The sequence below is a fragment of the Symsagittifera roscoffensis genome, chromosome 1 (genome assembly GCF_963678635.1).
Source record: "Symsagittifera roscoffensis chromosome 1, txSymRosc1.1, whole genome shotgun sequence".
Taxonomy (NCBI): domain Eukaryota; kingdom Metazoa; phylum Xenacoelomorpha; order Acoela; family Convolutidae; genus Symsagittifera; species Symsagittifera roscoffensis.
In genome coordinates, this window is record NC_087062.1 from 50,103,176 (window position 1) to 50,120,265 (window position 17,090).

The 17,090-nt window shown below is 32.6% G+C and overlaps 1 non-coding gene across 1 annotated transcript; it reads left to right on the forward strand.

Moving 5' to 3' along the window:
- Positions 1-468: 468 nt before the first annotated feature.
- On the forward strand, positions 469-550 carry Trnas-gcu (transfer RNA serine (anticodon GCU)). Its single transcript has one exon. It is a non-coding gene; the product is annotated as a tRNA-Ser (tRNA).
- The last annotated feature ends 16,540 nt before the right edge of the window (positions 551-17,090 follow it).

Genomic DNA, 17,090 nt, shown 5'->3' on the forward strand with positions numbered 1-17,090 from the left:
TTATTCATGAGGAAAATCGGTTGGCCAATGCTACAATTTTTTATCTAAACCAATCAAGGAATGGAATTTTGAAAAATTTTAAATTACTTTCTTGGCCCAGTTTTTTTTTCACGAACAAACATCCTTTTTAAGTGGAAGCAGATCAAAATTTAAACTTACTAAAATTTTTGTTTCGCTTCCTCTGTTAGTTTGAAATCTGTAACAGGTTGCTTTGAAAAACTTGAAATTTCAGCGAAACGATATGGTCTGAAATACGGTTTGAACTAGTCTCGTTCTAGGACTAGAGTGCTAAATTTGTCATTGCGTTTGAAGTACACAGACGTTAAGTCTATTTTTGATCGAATAATGGTTTGATTTATAGTTTTTTTTTGTTTTGAGCAAAAAAAAAGTTTTCTACTTGAAGCGGATCATCTCTGCTTTAAAGTTTTATTGGTTCGATTCAATTAACAAACAAATGCATTCAGGTCAGGCAAGGTGGCCGAGTGGTTAAGGCGTTGGATTGCTAATCCAAAACAGTCTGCTTGCGTGGGTTTGAATCCCAGCTCTGTCGATTAGTTTTTAAGAACCTCTGAACTGAATTCGGTAAGTACAATGATTGATGTTTACCTAAATTATTAATAAATCATCGGGAAATTTAATTAATTAAAAAATTCTGGAGACAAAATTGGCTCAAAAACTTTTTAAATTCGTCTAAGCAGATTAGTCAAGCAATTAAACGTTGAAAAAATTTAAGTTTATCAAAAAAAAATCGGTCTGCCAATGTTATACGTTATTCTATTGAAACCATTCAAATAATGGAGTTTTGAAAAATTTGAAGTTACTTTTTCGGCCCAGTTTTTTCACAAAAAATCATCTTTTTTAATTGGAAGCAGATCAAAATTAAACATCCTTAAATTTTTGTTTCGCTTCCTCTGATAGTTTGAAAGCTGTAACAGGTTGCTTTGAAAAAAATGAAATTTCAGCGAAACGATTTGGTCTGAAAAACGATTTGAACTAGACTCGTTCTAGGACTAGAGTGCTAATTTCGTCATTACAATTCAAATACACGGACGTCAAGTCTATCTTTGAACGAACAATGGTTTGATTTGATAGGTTTTTTTTTTGTTTTGAGCAAAAAAAAAGTATTTTATTTGAAGCGGAGCATCTTTGCTTTAAAATTTTATTGGTTCGATTCAATTAGCAAACGAATGAACTCTGGGCAGACCAGGTGGCCGAGTGGTTAATGTGTTTGACTACTCATCCAATACAGTATGCTTGCGTGGGTTTGAATCCGATCTCTTTCGATTAGTTTTTAAAAACATCTGAGTTGAATTCCGTAAGCACAACAAATGATGTTTACCTAACTCGTTAATAATTTACCGGGAAATTTACAAAATCACAAAAGTCTAGAGATAAAATTGGCTCGAAAACTTTTCAAATTCGTCTCAACAGAATAGTCAAGCAATTAAACGTTGAAAAATTTTAAGTTTATCCATGAAGGAAACCGGTTGCCAATGTTATACGTTTTTCTATCTAAACCATTCAAGGAATGGAATTTTGAAAAATTTTCAAGTTACGTTCTGGGCCCAGTTTTTTCACAAAAAAGCATCGTTTTTAAATGGAAGCAGATCAGATTTAAAAAATTCATAAATTTTTGTTTCGCTTCCTCTGATAGTTTGAAAGCTCTAACAGGTTGCTTTGAAAAACTTGAAATTTTGGCGAAAAGATTTGGTCTAAAAAAAGATTTGAAGCAACCTGTTACAGCTTTCAAACTATCAGAGGAAGCCAAACAGCAAAGTAAGGAATTTTAATATTGATCTGCTTCCGTTTAAAAATGATGCTTTTTGAAAAAAGCTGGGCCAAAAAAAACGTAACCTGAAATTTTTCAAAATTTTTTTACCTGAATGGTTTCACTAGAAAAACTTATAACTTTGGCGAACCGATTTTCTTCATGAATAAACTTAAAATTTTTCAACGTTCAATTGCTTGACTATTCTGCTTAGGCGAAATTAGAAAGTTTGCGAGCCAATTTTGTCTCTAAAATTTTGTGATTTTGGAAATTTCCCGGTGATTTAATAACAAATTAGGTAAACATCAATTGTTTTGCTTACCGAAATCAGTTCAGTTGTTTTTAAAAACAAATCGACAGAGATGGGACTCAAACCCACGCAAGCAGACTGTATTAGATAAGCAGTCCAACGCCTTTACCACTCGGCCATATTGGCTGACCAGAGTTCATTCGTTTGTTAATGGAATCGAACCAATAAAATTTTAAATCAAAGATGGTCCGCTTCAAATAGAACACTTTTTTTTGCTCAAAACAAAAAAAACCTATCAAATTAAACCATTGTTCGATCAAAGATAGACTTGACGTCTGTTTATTTCAAATGTAATGACGAATTTAGCACTCTAGTCCTAGAACGAGACTAGTTCGAATCGTTTTTCAGACCAAATTCTTTCGCTGAAAGTTCAAGTTTTTCAAAGCAACCTGTTACAGCTTTCAAACTATACACATACGTCAAGTCTATTTTTGATCGAGCAATGGCTTGATTTGATAAGTTTTTTGTTTTGAGCAAAAAAAACTTTCTATTAAAATCGAAGCAACTTTGCTTTAGTTTTTTATTGGTTCGATTCTTTTTAGCAATTACTGACTTCTGGTCTTACAGGTTGCTCGAGAATTTAGGGCATCGAAGTGCTATTCAAATTTATCTTATCTGCGTGCGTGAGTCCGAATCTCATCCCTGTCGATAAGTTTTTAAAAACACCTGAACTCAATTCTGTAAGCACAAAAAGTGATATTTATCAAATTTTGTTAATAACTCAACAAAAAGTTTGTCAGATCACAAAAATCTGGAAAAAGAATCGGCTCGCAATATATTGAAGATCGTCTAATCAGACTAGTCAAGCAACCAAATGTTGAAAAGTTTTAAGTTTGTTCATGAAGAAAGTCGGATGGCCAATGTTATACGTTTTTCTATTGAAACCACTCAAGGCATGGACTTTTGAAAAAATTCAGGTTACTTTTTTGGCTGAGTTTTTCCACATACAACTATCTTTTTTCAGCGGAACCATTATAAATTTAGGTTTTCATTAAGTTTTTGTTTCGCACCGTTTGATAGTTTCAAAACTCTATCAGGTTGTTTAGAAAAACTGGAAATTTCAGCGAAACGAGTTGGTCTTTAAAAAGCTTTGCGCTAGTCCTGTTCTAAAACTAGTGTGCTAACTTTGTCATAACATTTTTTTGTACAAAGACGTCAAGTCCATTTTTGATCAAACAATGGCTTGATTTGATACGTTTTTTTTTGTTTTGAGCATAAAAAAACTATTCTATTTGAAGCGAAGCAATTTTGCTTTAAAATTTTAATGGTTTGACTCAATTTACCAATGGTTAACCTCTGGTCTTACAGGCTGGTCGAGAGGTGAGTGCGTTGAAGTGCTATCAATATGTTCTGCGTGCGTGCGTACGAAACCCAGCCCTGTCCAGTAAGTTTTTAAAAACACCTGAATTGATTTCGGTGGGCACAACAACTGATGCTTACCTGATTATGGTTAAAAAATCACCAAAAATTTGTCAGATCACAAAAATTTGAAGAAGAATCTGCTCGCAAACCATTGAAGCTCGTGTAAGCAGACTAGTCAAGCAACCAAGCGTTTAAAAAATTTAAGTTTGTTCATGAAGAAAATTGGATGGCTAACTTTATACGTTTTTCAATGGAAACCATAGGCATGAACTTTTGAAAAACTTAAGGTTACTTTTTTGGCCGAGTTTTTTCACAAAAACGTATCGTTTTTCGACGGAAGCGATTCAAAATAGGTTTCCTTTTTTTTGTTTCGCTTAGTTTGATAGTTTCAAAGCTCTAAAAAGTTGCTCAGAAAAACTGGAAAATTTAGCGACATGATTTGGTCTATACAAAGGTTTGCACTAGTCTTAGTGTAAGACTAGAGAGCTTATTTCGCGACTACACTTTATATACACAGACGTCAAGCCTATTTTTGACCGAGCAATGGCTTGAACTGATACGTTTTTTTTTGTTTTGAGCAAAAAAAACTATTCTAGTTGAAGCGAAGGAATTTTGCTTTATTTTTTATTGGTGCGATTCATTTTACCAATGATTGACTTCTGGTCTTATAGGTTGCCCGAGAGGTTGAGGCGTTGAAGTGCTATTCAAAATGTTTTGCGTTCGTGGGTCCGAATCCAATCTCTAGCAATAAGTTTTTAAAAACGCCTGAACTGAGTTCGGTAAGCAGAAAAACTGATATTTACTTAATGTTGTTAATAACACACCAAAAAATTAGACAGATCAAAAAAATTTTGGAGAAAGAATTGGCTCGCAAACCATTGAAGTTTGACTAAGCAGACTAGTCAAGCAACCAAACGTTGAAATATTTTAAGTTTAATCATGAAGAAAATCGGACGGCCAATATTATACGTTTTCTTTTGAAACGATTCAATGCATGGAGTTTTGAATAACTTAAGGTTACTTTTTTGATCGAGTTTTTCCACCAAAAATTATCGTTTTTCAACGGAAGCAATGTTAAATTAGGCTTCCCCGATTTTTTTTGTTTCGCTTCTTTTGATAGATTAGTCCTGTTCTAAGACTAGAGTACTTTTTTCTTCGTTGTACTTTCTATAAACAGACCTCAAGTCTATTTTTGACCGAAAAATGGCTTGATTTGATACGTTTTTTGGTTTCGAGCAAAAAATTTATTCTATTTGAAGCGAATCAACTTTCCTTTAGATTTTTATTGGTTCGATTCATTTTATCAATGACTGACTTCTGGTGATACAGGTTGCCCGAGATGTGAAGGAGTTGAAGTGCTTTTCAAAAGGCTCTGCGTGCGTAGGTTGGAAACCCATCCCTATCCAGTAATTTCCTAAAAACAACTGAACTGAATGTGGTAGGCACAAAAACTGATTTTCACCTAATTTTGTTAATAAATCACCAAAAAATTTGTCAGATCACAAAAATTTGGACAAAGAATCGGCTCGCAAACCATTGAAGCTCGTCTAAGCTGACTAGTCAAGCAACCAAAATTTGAAAAAAAAAAATTAAGTTTGTTCATGAAGAAAATCGGATGGCCAATGTTATACGTTTTTTTTTCTTGAAACCATTCAAGGCATGGAGTTTTGAAAATTTTCAGGTTACTTTTTTAACCGAGTTGTTCCATAAAAAACTATCGTTTTTCATTGGAAGCAATTCAAAATTAGGTTTCCCTCATTTGTTGTTTTGATTTGTTTGATAGTTTCAAAGCTCTAACAGGTTGCTTAGAAAAACTTTTAGAAATTTTAGCGAAACGATTTGCTCTATAAAATGGTTTGCACTAATCCTGTTCTACGACTAGAATGCTTATTTCGTCGTTATGTTTTCTAAACCCAGACGTCAAGTCTATTTTTGATCGAACAATGGCCTGATTTGATACTTTTTTTTCGTTTTGAGCAGAAGAACTATTCTATTTGAAGCGAAGCAACTTTGCTTTATTTTATTATTGGTTTGATTCATTTTACCAATGATTGACTTCTGATCTTACAGGTTGCCCGAAAGTTGAAGGCGTTGAAGTGCTATTCAATATGTTCTGCGTGCGTGGGTTGGAAACCCATCCCTGTCCAGTAATTTTTTAAAAACACCTGAACTGAATTCGGTAGGCACAAAAACTGATGTTTACCTAATTTTACTAATAAATCACCAAAAAATTTGTCAGATCACAAAAATTTGGACAAAAAATTGGCTCGCAAACCTTTGAAGCTCGTCTAAGCTGACTAGTCAAGCAACCAAACGTTGAAAAAAAAATGTTTAGTAATAGAAGAGTGAAGGAGAGTGGAGGGAGGGGGGGGGGGGGGGGGTGGTTGCTGAATGTATTAACATAGGCTATAGAGAATACGGTCACCAACCTATGTATTAAGATAGGGATTAGATTTCCCAATATATTAAGATAGGGAATTTAATTCCTATGTATTAAGATGGTAAGGTTTCAGCTGGTAAGATTTAGAAAATTTTTGGCGGCCGAATTTTTTGAGCTCGAGTTTGCCGATACTTGCGTTTCTTAGCTAACTTGTACGATTTGTGATATGTAAGGTTTATTTTGTCTTAAAAAAATTCATTATGGTAAGTTTAAGAAGGTAAGTTTCAGAAAACTGTTTGAAAATTTTCTAAGTTTTACTTGCAATGACATTTTTATCTTGAAAAGAAAGTTTTATATTAAAAAATCTTTAATAAACTGAATGGTAGGTTTCAGATGGTAATTTTTGACAAGAATTAAGTTTTGATTTGTAGTATGGGATCATAAACCAAAATATCACAGAATATTTTTTTTTCTCGAAAGAATCTTTTAAATTCTTATTTCATCCCATTTATATTGCCTCAGGTTATCTGGGGAAAAATGTCAAGAGGGGATTATCTTTGACAGGTTAAGTGTTCTACTCCACGGGATATCAGGGGAATCTTGACAGCTCCTCACGGTTGATTACCTTTATATCCCACTTAATCTTTTATTCCCCAGGTTATCTTGAGAACGGATGACAGGTTCATTATACTTATTAATTTTATGAATTATTTTGTCTTTTTTCACATAGTTATCCCACAATCATATGACAGATGCATATTAGCAGTTCCCCACAGAGTTAATGAAGCGTGAATCACTTTTCTGAGAGATTAAAATCTTAAATTTTTATAGAAAATTGAACTACATCCAATCAAAATTGCATGAAGTTTTCATTGGAACTAAAATAAAAATATGCAAAAAATTTTAAGTTTTGACCAATCAGATGTTTTTATCTAGTTCTTGTTTTTACCTCAACTAGTTATTTTTGTCTGTCATATTTCTTGCTACGATTAATTTCAGTTCTCTTCTATCACTTTGTCTTTAATCTTGAAAAAGTTCTGTGACGTTTCCAATATTGCCAAAAAAGTATCAGACAAAACACTAATTTGTCATTTGCTCTGCCACGGTAAAAGTTTACACTGAGAAAAACATAGTATCGAAGTTTTTTTGGGTCTGATTTTTTTGTATGATAATTTTTCTATCTTTCTCAGAGTAAACTTTTAAGAAAATCATACAATTTACTAGAAGTTTGTTTCAATTTTGGTAAATTTATCTGCTCTTTCGTTAATTCTATCAATTGGGGGACTACAACATCCATATTCCATCATAATTTTCCGTATTTCATCAAAAGGTTAGTCGCTAAGATACTTTTCTTAAAAAAAGTAAGGAATATAAAGAATTAAATTACATGAATAACCAAAAATTTCACTACATCGTATAGTAAAATTACTGCGAAAACTTTCACTTACAAATAAAAAATGCACTTTTAAATAAAAGTACTGACAAAAATCAAAACATACACATCAAGAACATTTATCAAGTTCTTCTGGAAGAATTTAAAAAGAAGAAATGCTGAACAAATTGCGTGAAATCCACACAAATTATCAGTCTTTTGTAGCTTTTGAGGAACCATTCGTCGAAATTTTTTTGTCAAAAGAGGTAAGTTGATCTTTTTTTCCAAAGAATCAGCAAAGTGGTAATTTTTATCCAGTCGAGCAATCGTAATCCTGCTTCTCCTCTATCATTGCTTGGAACTGAGGTAAAAATTGCAAAAGAGTGTTTTGTTAGTTGAGGTACTGTATCAGAAAGGTATGATCCCATACTTGAACCTGAGCTCTGGAATTCTTTCAATAAATTGCAAAAGTGAAAATTATCCATCTTTGCAATTGTAGGCTGATTTACAGCTAAAAGGAAATTGATAGTTTGATAGTGTACTTTAGGATTGAAAAAAAAAGAAAGAATACACACATTTAGGAACTGAATCAACAAAGTCCCATACACAAGCCTTATGTAATGGGCAAATTTTATTGAACATTATTTTATAGTCTAGGTTGAAGAAGTGTCTCGGGTTTCCAACTAAACAGCATTCCTTCTCTATTTTTTCTGGAGCTTTAGGTCTGAAGTCTGAAGAACAACAAAATAGATAGTACAAAGATAATAACAAAAAAAGTCCAAAAAAAAAGTTACAATAAGTTTATAGGAATCTGAAAACTCAAAAAAATTAAATATTTTTAGCGACTGTTCTGAGTTTGTCCCAAGTTTATCACTTCCGTTATTTGCTCCAAGGGGAAAATGAAAAAAAAAAACATTTCTAATCTCAAGCTTTCTCCACTAAGTTCTGGATAATGCAACTGTTCAGCTGCATCCTGTAATGAAGTCAAGTCGAAAGCTAGAATATAGTGGTTTTACGAAAACTTTCATAGGAAGAGCTGAAAATTCTTCGTTAAACTGCATTGCTTTCATTTTTGTAACAAAAGGTCGACAAGGATAAATGGTATCTAATGAACAAATTGCTCTTCCGCCCCGAATAATTCTAAGATCTCTCAAATGAAATTGTTGATAATTGAAAGGGTTTTCATGAAAAGATCCCACAACAGCCGAATTTGTATTCATTGCAACAGCTATTCTTCTGATTGGGGTTTTATTGAAAACATTTTCCTGAATAAACTGGTTTTGACGAGATGGAATGATAAAGATTCTTGCTATAGTTTCCATGTTATTGTAATGAGCAGGTTCCCTTTCCAGATTCCATTGCAAATTTTGATGATTAGGTTCAGCTACTAAAATTCTTCTCATAAACAGTGAACAATCAACAATTTTCAGACAAACAATTGGATTTTCAGACAGTTTAATTCGAACTTTGGTTTTTGGCAGTAATTTTTTTTTCACAAGTAAACATGTCATTGGCTAGCCTGCCATAAAGTAAAAAAGTTATCCCTGATCCTAAAGAATTTGCTCTACCAGTGAACAGATACATATCAAATGCTTCCGGATGTTCTTCAAAACAATACCCGTGACAAGCAAGTATTGCTTCATTACTCACTGCCGACGAGTTGAATTTGTTCGATATTTTTGCTTTACGAGGATATAATCTATTGGCGTTGTAAACAATTGTATTATTAAAATAAACTTCACAATTGGAGAATAGAGAATGTAGTAGATTGTTTACATAAGTTAAGTAAGATTGATGTTGAGGTTCCTCGTCTAAGTATTCCTCCGATTTTGCTTTTTGTTCTGCTTTTTCTTTTTTAAAAACAAAATTCGTTTGAATAATTGAAGCTTTAAATTAAGCTGCATATCACGCATATCCAAATAAAGATTACGGTCCGTCTCAAATTTAAACTCAATGCTGCTTTTATCTAGAGAAGTACTGGAATTACTTCTTGTATGTATGATGAAATTATTGTTTCCAAAGGTAGGACTTTATCAAAAATCTCCAAAGAAGAATTTGTAAAAGTTCCGTACCGAAAATTACTACTTTGATGTACACTCATTTTATCTAATCAAAAATGTCTTTGCGAGAGCGACTGGATTTTGAAATACTTTTTCGAGAAATGGCTCTTTTTGTTCTATGCTTGGATTTCTTTTTTCCACCTTCCAACTGTTTTCGAACTGTTTTTGTTCCAACATCTTTTGCAAATGTTTTGAGTTTTTTTCGTCCACTGACAACTTCTCCAAACTCTGGAGCAGCAACTTCAAACTAAACTGCTCCGATTCTTTTTGCAGCTTGAGACTATATATGTTTTTATAAAGGGAATTGCAGTTCTCCCAAGATTTTGTGCAAGAGCATGTCCACAAAAAAAAGGAAAATTAGCTGACAAACCATTGAAGCTGCTCGCAAACCATTGAAGCTCGTCTAAGCTGACTAGTCAAGCAACCAAAATTTGAAAAAAAAGTTAAGTTTGTTCATGAAGAAAATCGGATGGCCAATGTTATACGTTTTTTTTTCTTCAAACCATTCAAGGCATGGAGTTTTGAAAAACTTCAGGTTACTTTTTTAACCGAGTTGTTCCATAAAAAACTATCGTTTTTCATTGGAAGCAATTCAAAATTAGGTTTCCCTCATTTGTTGTTTTGATTTGTTTGATAGTTTCAAAGCTCTAACAGGTTGCTTAGAAAAACTTTTAGAAATTTTAGCGAAACGATTTGCTCTATAAAATGATTTGCACTAATCCTGTTCTACGACTAGAATGCTTATTTCGTCGTTATGTTTTCTAAACCCAGACGTCAAGTCTATTTTTGATCGAACAATGGCCTGATTTGATACTTTTTTTCGTTTTGAGCAGAAGAACTATTCTATTTGAAGCGAAGCAACTTTGCTTTATTTTATTATTGGTTTGATTCATTTTACCAATGATTGACTTCTGATCTTACAGGTTGCCCGACAGTTGAAGGCGTTGAAGTGCTATTCAATATGTTCTGCGTGCGTGGGTTGGAAACCCATCCCTGTCCAGTAATTTTTTAAAAACACCTGAACTGAATTCGGTAGGCACAAAAACTGATGTTTACCTAATTTTTATAATAAATCACCAAAAAATTTGTCAGATCACAAAAATTTGGACAAAAAATTGACTCGCAAACCTTTGAAGCTCGTCTAAGCTGACTAGTCAAGCAACCAAACGTTGAAAAAAAAATGTTTAGTAATAGAAGAGTGAGGGAGAGTGGAGGGAGGGGGGGGGGGTGGTTGCTGAACCCCATGTATTAACATAGGCTATAGAGAATACGGTCACCAACCTATGTATTAAGATAGGGATTAGATTTCCCAATATATTAAGATAGGGAATTTAATTCCTATGTATTAAGATGGTAAGGTTTCAGCTGGTAAGATTTAGAAAATTTTTGGCGGCCGAATTTTTTGAGCTCGAGTTTGCCGATACTTGCGTTTCTTAGCTAACTTGTACGATTTGTGATATGTAAGGTTTATTTTGTCTTAAAAAAATTCATTATGGTAAGTTTAAGAAGGTAAGTTTCAGAAAACTGTTTGAAAATTTTCTAAGTTTTACTTGCAATGACATTTTTATCTTGAAAAGAAAATTTTATATTAAAAAATCTTTAATAAACTGAATGGTAGGTTTCAGATGGTAATTTTTGACAAGAATTAAGTTTTGATTTGTAGTATGGGATCATAAACCAAAATATCACAGAATATTTTTTTTTCTCGAAAGAATCTTTTAAATTCTTATTTCATCCCATTTATATTGCCTCAGGTTATCTGGGGAAAAATGTCAAGAGGGGATTATCTTTGACAGGTTAAGTGTTCTACTCCACGGGATATCAGGGGAATCTTGACAGCTCCTCACGGTTGATTACCTTTATATCCCACTTAATCTTTTATTCCCCAGGTTATCTTGAGAACGGATGACAGGTTCATTATACTTATTAATTTTATGAATTATTTTGTCTTTTTTCACATAGTTATCCCACAATCATATGACAGATGCATATTAGCAGTTCCCCACAGAGTTAATGAAGCGTGAATCACTTTTCTGAGAGATTAAAATCTTAAATTTTTATAGAAAATTGAACTACATCCAATCAAAATTGCATGAAGTTTTCATTGGAACCAAAATAAAAATATGCAAAAAATTTTAAGGTTTGACCAATCAGATGTTTTTATCTAGTTCTTGTTTTTACCTCAACTAGTTATTTTTTTCTGTCATATTTCTTGCTACGATTAATTTCAGTTCTCTTCTATCACTTTGTCTTTAATCTTGAAAAAGTTCTGTGACGTTTCCAAAATTGCCAAAAAAGTATCAGACAAAATACTAATTTGTCATTTGCTCTGCCACGGTAAAAGTTTACACTGAGAAAAACATAGTATCGAAGTTTTTTTGGGTCTGATTTTTTTGTATGATAACTTTTCTATCTTTCTCAGAGTAAACTTTTAAGAAAATCATACAATTTACTAGAAGTTTGTTTCAATTTTGGTAAATTTATCTGCTCTTTCGTTAATTCTTTCAATTGGGGGACTACAACATCCATATTTCATCATAATTTTCCGTATTTCATCAAAAGGTTAGTCGCTAAGATACTTTTCTTAAAAAAAGTAAGGAATATAAAGAATTAAATTACATGAATAACCAAAAATTTCACTACATCGTATAGTAAAATTACTGCGAAAACTTTCACTTACAAATAAAAAATGCACTTTTAAATAAAAGTACTGACAAAAATCAAAACATACACATCAAGAACATTTATCAAGTTCTTCTGGAAGAATTTAAAAAGAAGAAATGCTGAACAAATTGCGTGAAATCCACACAAATTATCAGTCTTTTGTAGCTTTTGAGGAACCATTCGTCGAAACTTTTTTGTCAAAAGAGGTAAGTTGATCTTTTTTTTCCAAAGAATCAGCAAAGTGGTAGTTTTTATCCAGTCGAGCAATCGTAATCCTGCTTCTCCTCTATCATTGCTTGGAACTGAGGTAAAAATTGCAAAAGAGTGTTTTGTTAGTTGAGGTACTGTATCAGAAAGGTATGATCCCATACTTGAACCTGAGCTCTGGAATTCTTTCAATAAATTGCAAAAGTGAAAATAATCCATCTTTGCAATTGTAGGCTGATTTACAGCTAAAAGGAAATTGATAGTTTGATAGTGTACTTTAGGATTGAAAAAAAAAGAAAGAATAATGACTTACACACATTTAGGAACTGAATCAACAAAGTCCCATACACAAGCCTTATGTAATGGGCAAATTTTATTGAACATTATTTTATAGTCTAGGTTGAAGAAGTGTCTCGGGTTTCCAACTAAACAGCATTCCTTCTCTATTTTTTCTGGAGCTTTAGGTCTGAAGTCTGAAGAACAACAAAATAGATAGTACAAAGATAATAACAAAAAAAGTCCAAAAAAAAAGTTACAATAAGTTTATAGGAATCTGAAAACTCAAAAAAATTAAATATTTTTAGCGACTGTTCTGAGTTTGTCCCAAGATTATCACTTCCGTTATTTGCTCCAAGGGGAAAATGAAAAAAAAAAAACATTTCTAATCTCAAGCTTTCTCCACTAAGTTCTGGATAATGCAACTGTTCAGCTGCATCCTGTAATGAAGTCAAGTCGAAAGCTAGAATATAGTGGTTTTACGAAAACTTTCATAGGAAGAGCTGAAAATTCTTCGTTAAACTGCATTGCTTTCATTTTTGTAACAAAAGGTCGACAAGGATAAATGATATCTAATGAAAAAATTGCTCTTCCGCCCCGAATAATTCTAAGATCTCTCAAATGAAATTGTTGATAATTGAAAGGGTTTTCATGAAAAGATCCCACAACAGCCGAATTTGTATTCATTGCAACAGCTATCCTTCTGATTGGGGTTTTATTGAAAACATTTTCCTGAATAAACTGGTTTTGATGAGATGGAATGATAAAGATTCTTGCTATAGTTTCCATGTTATTGTAATGAGCAGGTTCCCTTTCCAGATTCCATTGCAAATTTTGATGATTAGGTTCAGCTACTAAAATTCTTCTCATAAACAGTGAACAATCAACAATTTTCAGACAAACAATTTGATTTTCAGACAGTTTAATTCGAACTTTGGTTTTTGGCAGTAATTTTTTTTTCACAAGAAAACATGTCATTGGCTAGCCTGCCATAAAGTAAAAAAGTTATCCCTGATCCTAAAGAATTTGCTCTACCAGTGAACAGATACATATCAAATGCTTCCGGATGTTCTTCAAAACAATACCCGTGACAAGCAAGTATTGCTTCATTACTCACTGCCGACGAGTTGAATTTGTTCGATATTTTTGCTTTACAAGGATATAATCTATTGGCGTTGTAAACAATTGTATTATTAAAATAAACTTCACAATTGGAGAATAGAGAATGTAGTAGATTGTTTACATAAGTTAAGTAAGATTGATGTTGAGGTTCCTCGTCTAAGTATTCCTCCGATTTTGCTTTTTGTTCTGCTTTTTCTTTTTTAAAAACAAAATTCGTTTGAATAATTGAAGCTTTAAATTAAGCTGCATATCACGCATATCCAAATAAAGATTACGGTCCGTCTCAAATTTAAACTCAATGCTGCTTTTATCTAGAGAAGTACTGGAATTACTTCTTGTATGTATGATGAAATTATTGTTTCCAAAGGTAGGACTTTATCAAAAATCTCCAAAGAAGAATTTGTAAAAGTTCCGTACCGAAAATTACTACTTTGATGTACACTCATTTTATCTAATCAAAAATGTCTTTGCGAGAGCGACTGGATTTTGATATACTTTTTCGAGAAATGGCTCGTTTTGTTCTATGCTTGGATTTCTTTTTTCCACCTTCCAACTGTTTTCGAACTGTTTTTGTTCCAACATCTTTTGCAAATGTTTTGAGTTTTTTTCGTCCACTGACAACTTCTCCAAACTCTGGAGCAGCAACTTCAAACTAAACTGCTCCGATTCTTTTTGCAGCTTGAGACTATATATGTTTTTATAAAGGGAATTGCAGTTCTCCCAAGATTTTGTGCAAGAGCATGTCCACAAAAAATAGGAAAATTAGCTGAACTTTGAGCAACCATTTCGTATGAAGTATAAATCAAAAATTATAATCCGAAATCTTGCGAAACAAGAGAAAAACTCGTGTAATTCCTACGGACACAAAATGAATTTTTTCCACCTGTAGTATCCCTTAGTTCAATTTTTATGCTGTGGAAAGAGTTTTTTAATTATTTTTTAAATTTTAGATATGTAAATGATTGATAATTCATGTACTGTCCTGTAGATAGTATGTCTCCATTTTTTACTTTGGAAATGAAAGGAGTACAACGCAGTAAAGGAGTTTTTGTATCGCCTACTATATTACATTCTATAATATCACTATAAATCATTAGAGAATCTTTTCTCATAATGTCGTAAGAATACTGAGGATAATGTGGCCTTTTTTTCTTTCATTATAACACCTGTCTGATTTTGTTCTAAATCACAGCCAAAAATTTTACTCAAATCAGCACTTTGAATTAAAAACACTGAATGATCCTCAGGTAAATGAATGAAATTTTTTGTGTAATCTTATCTACTAATACATAAATTTCGTTATATTCATATTTTTGTGCGCCTATACCTTTTCGAATTTTGTCATTCAAGGCTATAACTAAATCGACAATACTTGGATACAACCCAGGTTCAATATGCATCGGCTAAATCTTTCTTTTTTCTTCAGGACTTTCTCGTCCATCTATGAAAGTAAATTTTTCCTCTGTAACGTTTTGGTACGATGAAGGGTATGATTTTTCTGAAATAGCAACCTCCCATTCTTCTCTTAGATGTGTTTGTTCCGGTAGAAATTTTGTAAAGGAACGAAGACTATTATTCGGATAACAATTAAAAGAAGCATTAGAAACCAGCTGAATATTAAAAGAATTCATGACGACTGATCGATAGAAATTCAATTTAAAAAACGACTTACCTTTAATCTGAACATTTTCATTGCTCATTTTCATAAAATTTTTCCCAGAATTTCTTCTTTTTTGAGATCTTTGATGATGTATGTAGGAGGTGTTTTGTAGATATTGCCGAAATTTCAAAAACTTCATCTGTAAACTGTGGCTTGTATCCTTTTCGGAACGGAATATCATTTTTCGATTTTTAAACTCTGAAACCAATTTTGAATTTTGGTTTAGTATATTTCTTGAAGGATTTGTTACACAAAATTGAAAAAAAACTCACTGTTTTTAACATCTCTGGGAGATTTTCCACTTGATCGATTTTTGCGACAGTTCAATGTAGAAGCAAACTGCTGCACTTTGAGGGCAATTTTTTCACAATGATTTTCAAGGTAACGATATATATTATATGTTTCAAAGACTGAATTGCTCTCTCTGCAAATGCAGCCTTTGTTTCACTCATTGTTGAGTAAACTTCAATGTCTTCCTCCTCGCAAAATTTTTTAAAAGTTCCCCCATACTCTGTTCCTTTATCAACCCAAATATTTCAGGAGTGTTTTTTCGAGAAATCATTTTTCTGAAAGCATGTAAAGTGTTTTTGGCATACTTTATTTTTGTTGTTTGAACTCTGACAAATTTCGAAAAAATATCTACAGCAACTATGAGATACTTGACTCTATTTAAAAAATTTTCTACTTTTTTTTGATAAACCACTCGCTTTACTCAAGTTTTGAAAAGAACCGTATGCAGCTCTTCCCCTATAAGACAATCTGTTTAGTCTTATCTTTTCAGATTTTGAGAGGGATCCAAGTTCCTCTTTCTTTTGCTTTGGCATTCTTGTTGATAACAAGTTTAGGAGGAAGTTGAGTTGCTTCCAGAATAGTAAAGTAAATACCTGGAAAATTGGTCTTTTTTCGCTTTAGTGCACACACAAAGTCTACAATAGATTCTTTTGTATCTCGATTATCTATTATAATATTGTCTGACTGGCTGAATTTATTTCTGAGAGAATTAAAAATTAAATCAATAATGTGCTTATTGTGTGCTCGTTTCCAACATCGCATTTACAGCACTGTGAACACATTCAAAATTTTTTGGTACAACCTCCTTTTTTTCTTGCTTTTGTTCCAGTTTTTGTTTTCTTGGAAGTGTACTTTATGATTGATAAACTGAGTACGGAATGAAAACAAACTGTTCCATACTATGTCAATCATTTAATGACAAAAGTGGTGTTAATGGATATCAATTGTAACCCTTTCGTTGAACTTGAATCAATTCTTCTATTGTGTAGAGGAGTTCTTTTTTGTATTAGTTCTGAAATTTCTTTTCGATATTTTTCTACGTCTTCTTTCCGAAGATCTCGGAGCTCTCCTCTTAATAGGTTTACTAAATACTCGCTCAGAAACTGAATGAAATCTTTTGGAATTTTGAGAATGAAATGTTTTCGAAGCCTTAGGGAAAAATTTTGAAATAATGGGAGAATAGAGACGTATTGTGTACTCGTCGTCCTAAATTTTTGTCTCTATTCCAGCTGGTAAGTAAATTGTTGTTGCAACTGAGCCACTATTAGAGTAATACATAAGTGAATCAACTGTTTTTGGGGTTAAATCAATAAGTAAATGACCATAAGAACGGATGTTGCATCATGGTACCACTCTTTCAATTAAGATCCTAGAATTAGTTGTTGACTTAACGTATTGATTTGTGAAACTTCCCTCAGCGACTTGAACAAGACTGTGTGTTTATTTTGTAACTCTACATCTCTTCCTAATTTGCTTCGATGAAACAAATTGTGTTTGATGTATATTGTATTTAGTCCATTCTCTCTTCCAGCAGTGGCAATTTTTACAAATTGTTTGAAGTTTGAAAATTCTTCACAAGAATCATCAAATATAAGCAAATACTTAGTTCCGTTTTTGG